Source organism: Mercenaria mercenaria, chromosome 6, assembly GCF_021730395.1.
Source record: "Mercenaria mercenaria strain notata chromosome 6, MADL_Memer_1, whole genome shotgun sequence".
Lineage (NCBI taxonomy): Eukaryota > Metazoa > Mollusca > Bivalvia > Venerida > Veneridae > Mercenaria > Mercenaria mercenaria.
This window is the reverse complement of record NC_069366.1, coordinates 66,349,425-66,355,424: the sequence shown is the minus strand read 5'-3', so window position 1 is coordinate 66,355,424 and position 6,000 is coordinate 66,349,425.

The following is a 6,000-nucleotide window of genomic DNA, read 5'->3' as shown; positions in this document are numbered from 1 at the left end:
CTGAAGTTATGGCCTGTTAATTATCTGTGGTATTTTACAATGTCTGCAAGGTAAGTGATGGTAGTTCCTTTTTTAGCTCACCTGTCACATAGTGACAGGGTGAACTTTTGTGATCGCCTTCGTCCGTCTGTCGTTGTCGTCAGTCCACAATTTCTTGTGAACAAGATAGAGACAACATTTTGCAAGCAATTTTGATCAAACTTGTACAAAACTTGTATTGGCATGATATCTCAGTTCCTTTCAAAAGCTGTCCAGATCCCATCATGGGTTCTAGAATTATTGCCCCTTAAAGGGCCAGAATTTGCTATTTTTGTGCGTCAACAATTTCTTGTCTGCACGATAGTGGTTTCATTTATGATTTTATTTTAACCAATCTTGCACACAACTTGTATCACCATAAGATCTTGGTTCCTTTCTTCAACCGGCCAGATCCCAATATGGGTTCCAGAGTTATGGCCCCTGAAGGGCCAAAATTAGCTATTTTGACCTTGTCTGCACAATAGCAGCTTCATTTATGATTTGATTTTTACAAAACTTGCACACCACTTGTATCACCGTGAGATCTTGGTTCCTTTCTTAAACTGGCCAGATTCCTTCATGGGTTCCAGAGTTATGGCCCCTGAAAGGGCCAGAATTAGCTATTTTGACCTTGTCTGCACAACAGCAGCTTCATTTATGATTTGAATTTAACCAAACATGCACACAACTTGTGTCACCATAAGATCTTGGTTCCTTTCTTGAACTGACCAGATTCCTTTATGTGTTCCAGTGTTATGGCCCCTGAAAGGGCCAAAATTAGCTATTTTGACCTTGTCTGCACAACAGCAGCTTCATTTATGATTTGAATTTAACCAAACATGCACACAACTTGTGTCACCATAAGATCTTGGTTCCTTTCTTGAACTGACCAGATTCCTTTATGTGTTCCAGTGTTATGGCCCCTGAAAGGGCCAAAATTAGCTATTTTGACCTTGTCTGCACAATAGCAGCGTCATTTATGATTTGAATTTAATTAAACTTGCAGAAAACTTGTGTCACCATAAGATCTCAGTTCCTTTCTTGAACCGACCAGATCCCATTATGTGTTCCAGAGTTATGGCCCCTAAAAGGGCCAAAATTAGCTTTTTTTGACATTGTCTGCACCATAGCAGCTTCATTTATGATTTGATTTTAATCAAACTTGCACAAAACTTGTGTCACCATAAGATCTCGGTTCCTTTCTGGAACTGACCAGATCCCGCAACAGGTTCCAGAGTTATGGCCCCTTTCAGGGGCCAAAATAAGCTTTTTTGATCTTGTCTGCACAATAGCAGCTTCATTTATGATTTGATTTTAACCAAACTTGCACACAACTTGTATCGAACCAAGATGTTGGTTCCTTTCTTGAAATGTTTAGATTCCTCTATGGGTTCCGGAGTTATGGTCCCTGATAGGGGCAGAATTAGCTATTTTGACCTTGTTTGCACAATAGCAGCTTCATTTTTGATTTGAATTTAATCAAACTTGCACAGAACTTGTGTCACCATAAGGTCTTGGTTCCTTTCTTGAATCGGCCAGATCCCCTAACGGGTTCCAGAGTTACGGCCCCTGAAAGGGCCAAAATTAGCTATTTTGACCTTTTCGGCTTAATAGCAGCTTTGTTGTTCCTGTCCTTTGGGCTTCATCAGTCAAAATTTTGCTCAGTGTAATCCTTTGGGCATAAAACTACTGGCCTGATTAGAAAATAATTTTATTTGAAGTAACTTTAAGAAAATTTCAACTATATTTTCTCATAATTCTTTTGATTGATCTGGATTATGATTCTTTGATCTTCTTGTCCTTAAGTGCAATGATAACAGGTGAGCGATAAACTGCCATTTTGGCCCTCTTGTTTGTAAAAGAAAGCTCTAGTTTTCCACTTGATATTAATCACTATGTGGAATAATTTCCCAGAAGTGTATCATGTGAGGAGATACCATTAGAACTGGGACGATAACTCTGTTAATTGGATCCGATTCAATTTCTAGGTGAAACCGGTGACAATTTTGCAAAACTGGTAATAGCTCTCAAACAATAGACATCACGAGTCATACTTTATCTTTATACATTTCTTTGACCAGCACATAGATCCACAGTATATTTCCGCTAAAACACATCAACAGAACATAATCAATAGTTTCGCGATTTGCCTGTTGTGATACATTTAAAATAAAATACACCAAAATATGACTTTTTAATCATCACACTGCTTGCAAAAGATAAAGTTGTAAGTTTCTAATGAAGTAAGCTGCTGGAAGTAACTTGATACGGTCGTCCGGAAAGAAAACAGCATTTTCAATATGGCGGCCGATTAACTGGTTTGATTCGATTTCAAACAAATGATTAACAGGTTTCAAAATCGTCCCAGCCCTAGATACCATTGTGGTTTGAGTCCAACACCTGGATTGAGAAGGTGGCACCTCAACCACTACAGTAAACAGTAACCTATTACTGACATCTTGAGCGCAAAGGAACATAATGAATGATAGAGCAATGTATTTTGCAACTGAATTCAATTTCCAAATAAAACAGGAAAATCCATTTTCACCACTCATGATTTGTACATTCACCACTTTGATCACAAATTCACCAAGTGGCGAACGACAGCATGGGCCTCGGGATTTCGATGGTTAATATAACTATGTGCAACTTCATTTTATTTGTACATTGACCAATGAGAGCTATTTTAACAAATCTAGTCTAATTCTTTGAAATTTTCAATTTTGCTTAATATCAACACCCCATATCCTAATACCAACACCTTTTCGATAATATTAATCATGATTTTACTTTTAAGTTCATTATTAGTTGCATTAGTTTTTAGCTCGACTATTTGAAATTTTTCATATTGTACAGCTTTTGTTATCACCCTTTCGTCAGTGTCCACATCACGAAAGTTAGGTTAAAATTTTGCAGGTTAGCAGGTTTCTCAGAAACTACTTGCATGGCTAACTCATTATGCTTTTGAACTTCACATATTTGGCATCATGAGATGACTTACCAGGACAAGTTATATAACTTTTAGTTTTTATCTTTCAAAGGGTCATTATGCCCCATAATTGAATTTTTGCTTTTAAGTTTTGCATATAAGCAGGTTTTAGGCCAAATGCTGTCTATTTTGTTTACGTCACACGTCTTCAGCATCATTAGATGACCTCATTTGGGAAGTTAAATAATTCTTGCTTACATTTTGTCAAAATAATGCCCATTTTTCAACTTACGCTCAAGCTATTGTATGTAAGCTAGAATTAGATGGAAGGGCTTCAAATAGTCGAGCATGCTGTCAATAGACAGCTCTTGTTAAATATAGTATTAAATATGTCTTTTAACAGTTACTTAAGGTTTAGGAGTATGTCTTCAAAACACATAAAAGTTTGATAAAAGAACATCTTTACCAACAATCTACCTCACAGTTACATGTTCTGCTGTACTGTCCCATATGATGGATACTTAAAATATTCACAGTAAGTTGTCCCCCTTTAAAAATACCATTTGTAAAGAAATAAAAATTTATAAACAACTGCTGAAAACTATGTCCACCCTAGTTATGCTTGGACTTTATATTGCAAATGCATCAAAATGAAGATATGTAACAGTTCTTTAAAAATGGTGTTTTTAAAGGCGCTGAACTGTCCGAAAGTGTGGCCCATTTATGCATCCCTTTTCCAGAATTCAATGTATATAACAATAAACTAAAAAGTAATATACAAGTTTTATATGTTGTTTAATTTTCAAATGAAACAGTAACTTTTCCTTTTATATTAAGGCTAATTAAGTCTTAAATTTTGCTTACTACAAGGAACAGGCTTGTTTTTTATATTCATAAATAAGACATTTACACGGTGGGGAAACCAAGAATGCAACGTCATCAAAACCCAGCGCAAATGAGCTGACCACACACAAATTTACGTCGATTCAGGTCAGAAAAGTCTTGTAACTTTTTTATTACCACAGTTTTCGACTTGAGATAAAGAGCACCGTACCCGGCCTGGAGTATACTATTCTGCGGTAGTGTTCCATGTTGTACGTTTAGCTTGGTTATTGCTCGAAAACGCGAACAGTTGGCAAAGAGGGTATGAGCTGTACCACACTTTTGTCTAAGAAAGTGAGTTTTGATCGTATTTTCATAAATTGAGGACAGATTTGACGCTCATTTAATATCAGTGACGAGCATAATAGTCAATCATTGTTTTATTCTGCTATTTTCAAGGATATCTGACAATATTTTATTCAAAACAAACAACATTATTAAAATGAGAACATCCACACTGACGACTTTGTTGGAGAACATCCACACTCTTAATTACAATTATTGCATCTATGCTTCCTAAAAGCTATGTCTTAGGCAGTCAAGCTACGTTGTTCAACAACAAATGTCGTTGGGAAATTAATTTTGGTAAATCATCAACATTTACTTCCAGTCGTTTATTTACCCGGTAAGTCACATACTGTATGCGGAGCTTAAATTTGTTCACAAAATAATTTTGAATACTAAACAGGTAGCCAATAATTAGAAAAATAAATCTTCTCATTTCATTTAAATAATTTTGGCACCAATTACATATGCGAGATAACAAAGTATATGTAAATTTCTTTCGCCAAACCACAAACCTATACTTAAACACTACTATTAATGAACAATACGGCTCAAGCTCTATAAAATAGTTTGAAATTATTAAGATCTGCTAATATCAAAAGGTGTCCGCAACTAGTAAATTTATTAATACAGTTGTAACAGTATTTAATGTTTGAAATTATTTTTTGTCCAATAGCATTGCAGTACATTTCAAATTATGGGAAATTTATTTTAATAAATCAGCATTTGATTGAAGTGCGATATTAGGGGCTAAGCTTCAGCCAGAAAACCTGCTCTGCGGGATCACTTAAGACAGTCACAGCGGAGAGAGAAAACCAAGGATGTGAGGAGTGTGGAAAGGCGTATAAATACTGACGAAAGTTGAAGTCGTCACATGAAAATCTTTCCCGTATGTTGCCTAAGGTAGTTCTACAAGTTCTGATCCATTTGTTTTTCTTCACTGATTTAAAATTCGATTAAACTCCGATTTTTTCCAAATTATAGAATAAACTTGCAACTTTTGGCAAATGTAAATTGATAGCGTCATGTGACTTTTTCTGCTTAACAAAATGTTTTGACCTTAAGTAACATTTTGTAATATGTGCCTATAGGAAATCATCTTTTCAAAAGTAAATTGTCCCCAATGAAGCTTTTAATGAATCTTCTCAGTCGAAAATAAGCTACGGTCTTACGTGTGCCTTTATTTTAGTTTATACAGAATTCATTTTAGGTCGATTGTGAAGGAAGTTCTACAACTTATATTATTCACTCTCGACCCCCTCATTTCTGATAGGATCAATCTCCACGAGGGTATGAGAGAAGAGGCCAGTTTCCCTTTTAATGCTGAGCGCCAAGTAAGGAAGCTACTGATACCATTTTTCACGTCTTTGGTATGACGCGGCCGGGGATCGAACCCACGACCTCGCGCGCTCGAAGCGGACCCTCTACCACTAGGCTATAGACGTTGCCTTTATTTTAAGAGATCAGCGCATTTCAAGCTGATTTAAAGACACTATTTAGAACTATTTAATGTTCGAACAATTTTAATATCACGTTTTATCTTTAGAAATATAATATTGTTGTCATGGGATTACCATTCAATAAATGAATTTCAGTTCCGTATGCAGAACCAAGGCTTTAGTCTACGCAATGATAATACATTGTATGCCTTTCTGCCGGTTTATCAAATGTGCATAATCACCTTAAGTGATAATGCCCTTTTTATGTATAAGGTTGGATTGTATTTGATATTTGAAAGAGACTTCCATTTGCTGAAATTAGATTTAAAATATCTTAGTTATAATATTTAGTTAAAGTACTAACTATCCGTGTTTTATGCACTTTGGGGCGGATATAGTTATAAACAAAATAACAATACAATAACTATTTCAATCCTCTATTTGCTT